The 11,119-nt window shown below is 39.2% G+C and overlaps 1 long non-coding RNA gene across 2 annotated transcripts in view; it reads left to right on the top strand.

Annotated features, from left to right (window-relative positions):
• Positions 1-1,621: 1,621 nt before the first annotated feature.
• Positions 1,622-11,119, top strand: part of LOC134423226 (uncharacterized) — a 54,732-nt gene continuing 45,234 nt past the window's right edge. Inside the window, exon 1 of one of the 2 annotated variants that reach the window (XR_010029030.1) lies at positions 1,622-1,746. This is a non-coding gene — a long non-coding RNA (uncharacterized LOC134423226). The remainder of the gene's footprint in view (positions 1,747-11,119) is intronic. The other variant, XR_010029031.1, reaches the window with a different exon arrangement.

Below are 11,119 nucleotides of genomic sequence, written 5' to 3'. Positions count from 1 at the left end.
ATAAATGAAAAAAGATCCAGCATATGAAAAGATGCCAAAACACTTTCCTAATTGGCTGTATTTTCTGGGTTTGTGCTGGGGGGCTAGATTATAACTTGCACTGTAAATCTCAAGGCAAACACAGGGATCAGTGTGATTTACTTAGCTGCAAACTGTCAAACTCTCCCACCTTTATATACAGTACAGGCTTTGCATATTCAGAGAAACCAGCGAGCTGCAATTCACTGTTTGCAGAAAGCAAAGGTAAATCAACATTTCAGCAAGACTAGTACATAAATCAGTGAACAGTATATTCCTTTGAGACTCTCAAAACTGCACAGGAAAGCCACTCTAAATCCAGATTAACGGGGATCCTGATTTATGGTTGAATCAAACAGCCAAGGTCTATTTTCAGCGATCTGAAATATTAGATTTATGCAACTTATCTAGGTGACAATCTTATGGCTTTCCACTGGCACTGTTTATTCATTTTTCTGCAGATATATAGGAGCTCAAAGTATGCATTGCCCTGTATATGCATATGTATGCTCTGTATTTGTAGAAGGTTACTGACATTTGATTGAAATATGCAATAGGCAGTAGCCTACCTGCTACTGTGGAGATGATGCGTGGGTGCTCTTTTCCCTCCATCCTTTGGCTGTGTTATGTATCTGCTATTTATGGTGGGCCATGCTTGAACACTGAACTTGGAACCCTTACAAGAAAGCAGGTGACCTGGGTCCTTCAACTGGGCTAATGAAGCAGCACCATTGTAGTCAGCAAACTTTGTTTTGCCTCACTGGTGTGGCTTTCAGCAGCAGGTGTATCATTATTGCCACATGGCCTGCCTGCCTGGCTGTCCTGACTGGTCCATAATCCTGTGCTCCCTGCTGATCAGTTATTGGAGAGGTGCATTGGAGCTATATCTGTGCTGAAAACAATGTAAACTGGGTGGAGGCAAATTAAAAATTAAAAATACTTTGTGAACACCCCTCAGAAATGAAAATACTCAGGTCGTGAATGGCTGGCTGGAGTCAAAGATGCGGATGTGGTTGTAGAGTTTCAGTTGGTGTAAAAATATTTTTACATCAATAATATGAATCTGAGTGAAATTTTAAAGAGGAGACAAGTAAGTTATTCTGCCCTTAGCTGGACAGCAGTAGTGAACTCCTTTACTTTTTAGGGATTGAAGCACTGAAAATATAACTTTGGAACGCCACATGCTAGATACTCCTAAGCATCATGTTAAAGTCATGATTTCTTCAGCACTCAGCTTCTCTGAGCTGCAGAAGCAGGGGTTGAGCATGGCTGTGTGATGTTCTGTCACCCTGGAGCTGAGCAGGCATCTGTCTCTGCCCTTGGCTGGGAGCTGTGTGCAGTGGAAGTGCTGTAGCGGGCCAAGGCATCTCCCCTGCAGATAATTGATGCAGCCCCGGCCTTACTATTGATGTTGTTCAGGACAGGATCAAGAGGTGATGCTTATCATGCATTGCCTGACAGGAACTGGCTGTATACAAACAAAAGCGTCTCTGTTAAAGAAAAAAAAATTAAAAATATGATAGCTTTGTGTACCACAAGCAAATATTTACTTTTGACTATCAATAACTATATACAAATACCGAGGACAAAGGACAGTGTAATGGTTTGTCCTTGATACTAGAAATTCAGCTGCTTGTATTGTGCATAAAATGAGCCAACAATCTAAGGAAATATTAGAAGCAGTGTATCTCCAATCTTCGATAGATACCTTTTGCCAAGATTGCAAAGGTAAGGTTAGCCATAAATTTCAGTGCAAGCAGATTGTAGCATATTATATATGAGAAAGTTATTAACTTTTAAATGAAAAGGCTTTTTTCCTTTCACAGAAGACTAATCAAAAGACTGAAACACTTTTGGGAGCAGAAAAAAAATGTGTTTTTCTACCTGCATCTATCTAGACTTGTAGCTAGTTGGTCTTTTAATTCATTCCAGAACATTTTTGTTACTATTTAGCAAAAATACATGTTTATGTTTGACCTGAAACTGTTGTGTGGCTCTGCTTTATTAGCTAGAAATTCTTATTTGGGACTTTGCCACCTTAATATCGGCTGAAGTAGACTTGGGCTGCGGATAGAAGTCCCCTGGCTAAACCCACAGTCTTCATCTCCCAGGGCTGTTTTAATTTTTTTGGTGGTAACCTCTGTACCTGGCATGTGGGTTCCTTTCTTGATCTTCAAAAACCTAAATATATCTCATCTCTCAGTTCTTTTTCAATTTTTCATTTCCCCAGGTTTTGATTTATTTTTAGCTGCCAAGATTTTGTTTTTCCTCAGGAAGGGAAGAGGAAAGCTTTCCGAGCCTGCTTTTTTAATAGATATAATCACTATTTTTTTCCTGAGAAGAAGGGTGCAAGATGGTAAATCCAATTTACTAAGGGATATCATCACAAAGCCTACAGTAAAGCCGGATTTCTTTCATCAGGGCTAAACCTTGCTCTATGGGTTGTTAGTAGGAGCTGCTGCTCCTGGATGAGGCACCTGGAAACAACAGGCTGAATTTTTTGTTGGTATTTTCAATTTCAGTGTTATCCAACTTAGAGCTGCCTATCTCTAGGTGATGTGTTCGCAAGGCAGTTTTAGTGTGTAAGGTTCTTTGCTATTACATCTAAGTTTTAAAGGGATGATTTCTGTCCTGCTGATGTGATGCTGGATGTAGGGTTTAATCCCTTTTCATTTTCTGATAAAATGTTTCCTTGCATTCATTTGGACTGTGCATTAAATTTTGGGCTGTGGGGCGGGCGTAAAGACCCAGAAGCATTTGACTCTTCCTCTTCTTTTCCTACCATCCTTTTGTTTCCTTGCCCTGTTAGAAATTGTCCCTCATTTCTGGCAGAAGGCAGGTGGGAAGAAAGCATTGGGAAAAGCCTGGAACTAGGCAGATGCAAAAAAATTTGGTGCCCCTTTACAGGAATGAGTGAGACTTGAGAGAGTATAAATAGCTTGTGTTTTGAAGATCTCTTTTACCAAAATCTGCTCAGTTGTCACCTGCACAATTTGTTAGAAATACCATTCCTCATGCTGAAATTAATCTTTGAAATTTCTTTCCCATGTACTTGTTTTACTTCTGCCATATTCTGTATTACTTCCCACCCTAGCCAATTTTTTTGTTTGTTTGTTTATTTTGTTTTATTTATTTGGATCACACAGAGGGATGGCCTATCTTTGTTGTGAAGCCAAAATGTAAATGTCTGTCTGTTAATTTGATTTTTTGGCTTGGAGTGCTGGACCAGGGTAGGAGAGCATGTAGCTTATACGCCACATTTATTTTGAACCATCTAAAGAGGTTTTAAAGTATAGGTCACAGATATAAACCAGACATATATGGAGAAATGTGACTACGGAGGGTAATAATTAAGCTCTTGATTTTCTTCTTGCTCTACAACTATATCTAGTACTTACCTAGATTCTAAAATTGCACTTTCCTGCTACCTTGTTCTAATATGTGTAAAATCTTACACCATTTATGAAAGATTCTTGTTTTTTGTAGAAATAAATTGGGCATTGAAGTGGCTGCAATGCAAGTGCCTTATCACTGCTATACATGAATGAGCACCAGGACTGTATGCATGTGTCAGAATCACTGCTCTGACACATTGTGGGAGAAATAAGCATGATTAGGCCAACTTGTGCTTTTCAACCTGTTGAGTTGGAAGGTATCTGACAGGATTAGAAAGCTTGTGGAAGAGCTTGGTATAGCTTTTGAAAATCCGGGCCAGCCTTGGATGCTGGCAAGTGTGGCTAGATTATTTAAGATGCTGGATGTTGAAATTCATCTGACAGAACAAGGAGGGAAACAGTCTATAAATGTGAAGCAGAATAAATGTGATTCTCCCTTAGTACTGCAACCTGGAAATTAATTTATGGTTGCGGTAAAATCTTTCATAGTCCCTGGCTGCTGAATGCCAAAATCTTCAAAGCACAGTCTAGTAGGATCATATGATTTTTTTTTTTAAAGGACCTTTATTATATGATATCCAGTTAAATATCTAGCAGGATTTCCAGTAAGATTAGGTATCAAATTTCCATTGGAATACACTAGAATAAGAGGGATCTGGATTAGTTTTGGAAGAATTTGTTCTTCAGTTATTTGATTCTGTGGTATTAGTAAGCGGAGAGTTTGGTAACCTCATGGTGCTGGACTCTGTGCAAATGCAAGAGAAAGGAATCTTCCTTTGCCACTGCAGTAGTCAGAAGAGGAAGGGAATGGGTGAAGGAGAGCACAGAATAGGAAGCAGACTTCCCAGCTGTTGTCTGATGCTCCAGAAGAGTCTGGCTCACTTTGTCACTATGACATTGGCTACTGGCAAGTCTAGAGTGTTTGCAGGCCTCTGCAACTCAGTCCAGCTGTGAGGAAATTACCCCTTTTGTGATTGTTTGCCATGGGTACTTAAAGAAAAGCTTTGGTTGTAAATTGGTTTTCCCTCTTCAGTGCTTATCAATTCAGTCAGGCTGATTAAAAAGCCATTTTCCTTGGTCTGCACCAGCTGAGCAGACACTGGTGAATCCCATCCACCATGCTTGTTTTCCTGCTCTCTGTGCCCATCACCATGGGAGAAACTGCCTGTTGTGGAGCTGTAATCACAGCAAACCTTGAGCACCCTCTCCAAACAGAGGAGCTGGATTTGGGGCATTGTCTGGGGCACGACATGCTCATGCCACACAACCGACCACAGCTGTTGGATGCTGGCTTCTGATTTCAAAGCCTCCAGCCCTCCTGGGGAAGGGCAGGCACTCTCGAGCTTTGGGAGAGACAAACTCTGCCATTCCCCAGGAGCTCCGGAGGTCAGGCTTTCATCCTGGAGCCTTGATGGATCAGGCTGCCTCCCCCACCTTTCTCTTCTGTCCCTCTTTTCCTGGGGACTGTAGAAGACCATAAAATGCTTTGATAATTAAGCAGGGAAAATTTCCACAACACATAAAAGATAAAAGGAAATACTAAGCCAAATTTAGCTGTCAAATACCTTCCAAATAACTTGTATTTGATGTGTGGTAAAGGTGTTTGGTCAGTACTCTTGAACAAACAAATCTCAGAGGCTGGTTTATAATGCTGTATGTTCAGGCTCGCTGTAGCCATTCTGAGAGTGTTCCTTGGTTCAGGTTTCCATCATAAACTGCAATGTGGGAACCAGCAGAGGTAAAATAAAGAGCTAACCTGAAACTTTGCCCAAGTCAAAGACTGGAGATGAATTGTTCTTTTGAAATTTGAAATAATTTTTGCTTTTTTATATAATCTTTCTCAGTCAAGACTGCAAGAAATTTTGGTAAAGGCTGGCACTTGCAGCAGACAGAGAAAGAAATTTGCAAGTCTGGAAAAATTTGAGGAATAGCCTGAATAGTGTTTGGAAGTGACAGATGGTGTTTGGTAGTAGCTATATTTGAGATGAGTTTGGTTAAAATTACAAGAAATTATTCACAAAAGTCAGTAGCATCTGCTGGGCATTTAAAAGCTTTGAATGCCGGACAAATTAATAGAAACTGAGCATGGACTTCTACAGATTTAAACAATTGTGTTTCACATACCTCTGCTGTGGGTGGAAATGGCTGTCCTGAGAGCTTGTTTTATAGCTGGCCTCTAGCTGAATTGCAAACTGCTCTGAATTTTTCAGGCCCATCACGTGTTATGGGTAAGGTAACATGTTTGGCCTGTTCAGCTTTATGCTAACCCATGCTTGGGTGGTAGTCACACACCTGCAGAGCAAGGAGGTACCACCAGCACCTGGATCAATGGACAAAGGGGCCCAGAAGAAGCCACAGAAGCCCTTGAGAGGCAGAAGCAGTCTCAGATATTTGGCCACCTCCTTTCATACTCTAAGTGGAGGAAAAAACACCAGCATGTTTAGAACTTCATTTTTTCAGCTCCAGCAGACAGTTGTTGCAGTCAGGAGGAAATTTGCTTTGCAATGAGAATACCACTGATGGGCTGGAATATTTGTGGGCACAGAAAACTTAAATTACTTTCTTTTTTTTTTTCCTTTTTTAAAGATCAAGGTTCCATATTTCTGTGAAGAAGTAATTACCTGCCTTGGGTTGAGGAGTGTGGAGCTATGGTAAGAGGATGAGAGAGTAACAATGATGAGGAACAGAGGTCTGAAATAGGGCAGCCACATTAGAAAGATTAAGGAAATAAGGGATAAGGGCCAGGAATTCTGGCTATTGAGATGGGGGAATTTTTCTACTCCTTACTCCTAATGAGAGACTTCCCACAGCAGCCCATGTGATAACTTGTTTCTGTGCTGTCTAGTTAGAGCAAGGCCAAATTAAGGTGCCAATGTTAAACTCTTCAGGTTTATGTTGTTTGAAATCTGTTATTGTTGGAGTCTTTTTATGGTGCTTCCAATAATAACTTGCTTCAGATTTCCTCACTGCGAAGCTGGCAGCAGGCGTTCTCAGTGGAGACCAAAGTTGTTTGCAAGGTAGAGGTTCACTCCCTTAGCTTTAGGCTGACTAATCTGCCTAAAATAATCATCTGTGTTATAACATCCTGGCCTGATAATTCAAAGGCAAAACACAATTCCCTCTGCCTTTAAAATTAATTTTGTTATTTTAGAAAGGTTTATAGCAGTGTCAGGATCAGAATGCACTTAAAGGAAAGCCTAATTAACTCAGTTTTTAGTTAGACTATAATGACTGGACAAGATTAATATGTGAGTCAGCCTTTATTTCCTGGAGCACCCATTTATTTCTGTGTTTTAAGAGGCAGGTACTGTATTTCTGTGAACCAGCAGCTGCCAGCTACAACTCTAGCTGTGCTTCAGTAAACTGCCAGACATTTTTAGCAGTGAATTTCAAGTGAGATGAAGTTCTGGGAAGACCTTGTACTAGGGAACTTTGAATGTGTGAGTGAGACTGATAATGTTTTAGTTTTAAAATGCAACATTAACAGAGATAAATATTGTGCTCCAGTTGTATGTTGAATGACTGCAATCCAGGGACTACAGTTGGAAGCCTGATGCTCCAAAAAATCATCAAAGCCAGGCAGCTGAGTTGGATGATGCTTCTTACATGTATGCTCAAGCACAGCCATTTAGCCAGGGAGACTCTTGTTTTAAAGACTAGTAAGTGCATTTGGGGGAAAAATACATTGCAGATGTCTTTTTTTTAATTAAAAAACCCAGGAGGTTTTTGCTGCAGTATGTTGAAGGACTGGAGGTTAAGACCTTTTACATCCTCTAATATAAGTTATTGCTTCATCTTAAAATGAACTTCATATGCTTCCAATGATCCTAGGTCATTTCCTTTAGACAGAAATCAGCATGGTGTCTAATATTCTAAGTGAGGATAATTAAAAGTAGGGCCAGGCATAACACAGTGAAAATTCCATCCTAGTTAATTTTAAGGAGCAAGATGGTAAAGAATTTAATTGAACTCAGCATATTTCAAAGATTTGGAAATGAGTGTTGGATAAAAGGAAATTGCAGTAAAATTGCATAAATTTTCTTTAAAGTTTTGTTAATAAAGCCCTTACAAGTATAGTAGCTTAAATATACCTGTGCCTCTGAACTTTTTTCTTTTGAGATCTCCAACTAATTGAGGTTTTATTGTCACTCTCTGATGTACCTTCCTCCTTGCATTGAAGATGGCAAGATTTCCATTGGTTAATATAATATTAAAATCAGGCACTCTTCTCTTATGCAGTTGGAAAATGTCAAAGTATTTTAATGCTAAGTTAAATAGAAATGTTGGTCCCAGACTCAGGCTTGGGACCTGATGAGTTCTTACAGAAGACAAAGCTTCAGCCCAGGAAGGATAATTGTGGTTTCTCCTGCTACTGGGGGGAAGTGAGATTGTCTAAAATAAGCCTTGCTGTTGATCTGTTCTTCTGGAGAAGGATGTCTCTATTAGGCTTAAAAGCCAAATTTTCATTCCCCCCCCCCCCAACCTCTGCCCCAAGTCCTGATCTCTGTCCTGGAGCAATGTAGAGAGCAGAAATGGAGCCTCCCAATAAATTAGCAGTAACTTAGCAAAGGCAGGTATAATAATCCGTAAATAGGTTATTCAATGTTATGAATTTTCATCAAGTATCAAAAAATGTGTTTACTTTACTCATTGGTTAGAACCATTATATATCCACTTCACTGTTATGTGGACAAAAAGTACACAGCTCAGATGTCACTTTACACTTTTCATCTGCTGAAAGCATAAACAGAGAGGGTCCTTCAACAGAATTTCAGTATCACTCAGCTTTGATTAAAATCTTAGCTTACATTTTTTTTTAAAACAGTCCTTTTTATCTGTGGAAAATCTCATGGAACTCAACAAATAATACACAACAGTACCATATTACAAGGTATGTTAAAATGTCACTATCTCTCTAATTACCAGGAAATCAGGCATCTTTCCTTAATTCAATAATAGAATAACAAAAGTGAAGGTATTTAACACAATATTTAAATTGGAGGAGTGGTTTGAAAAAAAGACTATGTTAATTAAACTTTCTCGCAATACGAGAGTATTTAAAAGATCATTAATATCTGTGCTGGTACAAAATAATCATTAATATCTGTGTTGGAACAAAATTTTATTTTAATAAGCTCTTGAATTAGAGGTTTACCGGAGTAAAAATGTTGAGTAGTTGGAAATTGGAGTGCACAGAATTGGCTGCTGCTGCGGCTCTGACCTTGGCTCGGCTCTGCTCCATGGTTTGAGAGAGATTCCGTGTTTATGACATTCTTGAGACATGGTAACATTACAAGCTGTGCTCTGCACATGCGAAACATTAGGATATCCTTCTTGTGCCTGGGAAAAAACATGTTTGATTTGTCAAGGAAACCAAAGTAAAGATGTGTCTGATAATGGAGATGAACTGACAAAGGGTATTCCAGTAAGGATAAACACTTACAGGTCTGAAGCTGGGCTGCTATTTCTCCAAGAACACTCTAAAACTGAGATTACTGCATTGCAGAAGCATAATGCTGCAACTGTGGACAAAGAAAACATCTCATTATCAGTTCAAATAAATTCTCTGGGTGAAGGAATAACTTAAGTTGTGTTATCTCCCAGGCTTTCCCATCTCATCTAGGAAAATGGACTGAAGTGTTGAGATATGTAGCCTGGGAGCTGCACATCTCAGACCACAGATTTGAAAGACTGACAGTTGTGCTGTCCATACAGTCAGAGCAGAGGGGCTGCTCTGTGGGCTGAATTTCCAGGTGCCACTTTGTCCCTGTTTGTCCTCTGTTATAAGACAGCATATTTTGAACAAAGAAGAGGAGCAAAAACTTTGGGGCTTGGTCCACTGACATGCAAGTACTTTGAAAATGCTACATGTTTTATAGAGTCCTGAGACACTTCAGAAAAAGACAGTAAAAAGTCATTGAACACTTAGACAGACTATGAAGACAAAAGAGATTCAAGATTTGGAAACATTCAGAGAACAAGTTTAAATTATGTTTGGAAGTGGGTTTTGGAAACCTAAGGGCTCCTATTAGGGAGCCATGACAGCTGGTTTTTGATGTTTTTTTAAATTTATTTTTTAAATTTTTGGGGTTTTTTTGTTACTTCTCGTAGTTTGCAACATCTCAGCTTTGGTGGTGAACAGCAGGAAATTATAGAGGAGATAATGGCAGTATAGTAACATACTCATAACAAACCCACAAACTACTAAAAGTGATACATTTCCTTTTATGAAATGTTCCTTGAGACTCACATCAGCAAGACAGATTCTGTGTGGGTTTCTTTGTTTTCTTTTGAATGCACAGAAATCATAAATGCTGCAAACAGGTTAGGCAGCATGAAACAGTTGGAATGTCTCTCACAAGCAGCTCTGGCCAGTCTACAATTATAGGAGCAAATGCCCAACTCATCAGCTTAATTAAAATATGAACAGATCTTTATTTCATGTCTTGTTATGTTGGTTGAACTGGTGAGACCTTGGAGTGCAGGTGCAATCCTTACCCAAGTCCTTGTTTTGCTTTAGCCAAAATCTCAACCTGCATCAGGATCACCCAGATTACTCATCCTTGTACCCTGATCCCCAGTGGAAGGAAATTTGACTGTATATGAGTCTGGGAACCCTACCTATTTTTTTAAAGATGTGTTGTGAAAATGTTGCTCCTTTTCATTTGTTTTTATGCGTGCTAAAGCACTTCCATGTTGGGACTTCACTGAGTTTTTCACATAGCTTGTTCATTGATGCCAATGCAGACCAGGAAACTATGATTAGCATCCTTCACCAGCTGTTTTCACCTGGTTTGATGTCCCTGCACGGTGGATTACTAGTGATGCTGAGGCATCTTTTCTCCTGATAGAAAATTTACACCAGAAGAGTAGTCAGCAGCAAATGATTAATCCATCTTATGTAGGCAGAACTTCCATGTTTGTAATAACTAGTGGGGGTTCACAACCCAAAAAACTGAGTGGTTGGCTGAAATGTTCTCTCCAACATTTTGAATTTACTCTTTCTGATTGCATAGAAGTGTTATTTTTTGTGTTTATTGTAATTCTTTGATTTCAAAAAGATCATTAATTTCTCTTCATGTTGTGTCATGCAACATCTACTGTAAAATTGTAGTTGCTATTTATTTTTGTTAACTGTTGCTGTATTCCTCTCAATTCTCTTGTAAGTCTTTATGGCTCTGTTTGATGGATATTTGTAAAAGTACAAAGTGCCACACTTTTCCTGCATGATTTTCCTTTTTGCATGATTCCTGCATGATTTTCCTTTTTGTTTATGTATCAGTAATCTCAGCCATTCTGATCTTTCTGTGACCAATTAGTTGGTCATGGACAGAGATCACACAAATAGCAAAAGAGATTTTAACCTTTCATAATATTTTGGAAAAAAATGGATGGAAATGGATGGAGATGTTCAGACCTGTAAGTGTTGGGAATGTACATGTGATTATGGTATGGTATAACTGGGATTCTCACTATGTCTGCGCTGAAAGTATTCCAAGTGACTGCAGGCTTCGAATATATCCAGTTTCATCCCCAAAGAATGAGTCTTGAATTCTGAGGTCTGAGCTGAAAACATAATGGAAAGCTTATGAGAAACTCAGTATGCAAACTAGAAATTCTTCATTGCTCATTTTTCTCTGCTGGAGGGTGGGGAAGAGGAGGAAGAAACAAAAGCCTGCAAAATGGTATTGCAAACACTTGAGAAG

This window comes from Melospiza melodia, chromosome 1 (assembly GCF_035770615.1).
Source record: "Melospiza melodia melodia isolate bMelMel2 chromosome 1, bMelMel2.pri, whole genome shotgun sequence".
NCBI classification, from domain to species: domain Eukaryota; kingdom Metazoa; phylum Chordata; class Aves; order Passeriformes; family Passerellidae; genus Melospiza; species Melospiza melodia.
Note: the sequence above shows the minus strand (reverse complement) of the source record. Positions and strands in the feature narration are given on the sequence as shown.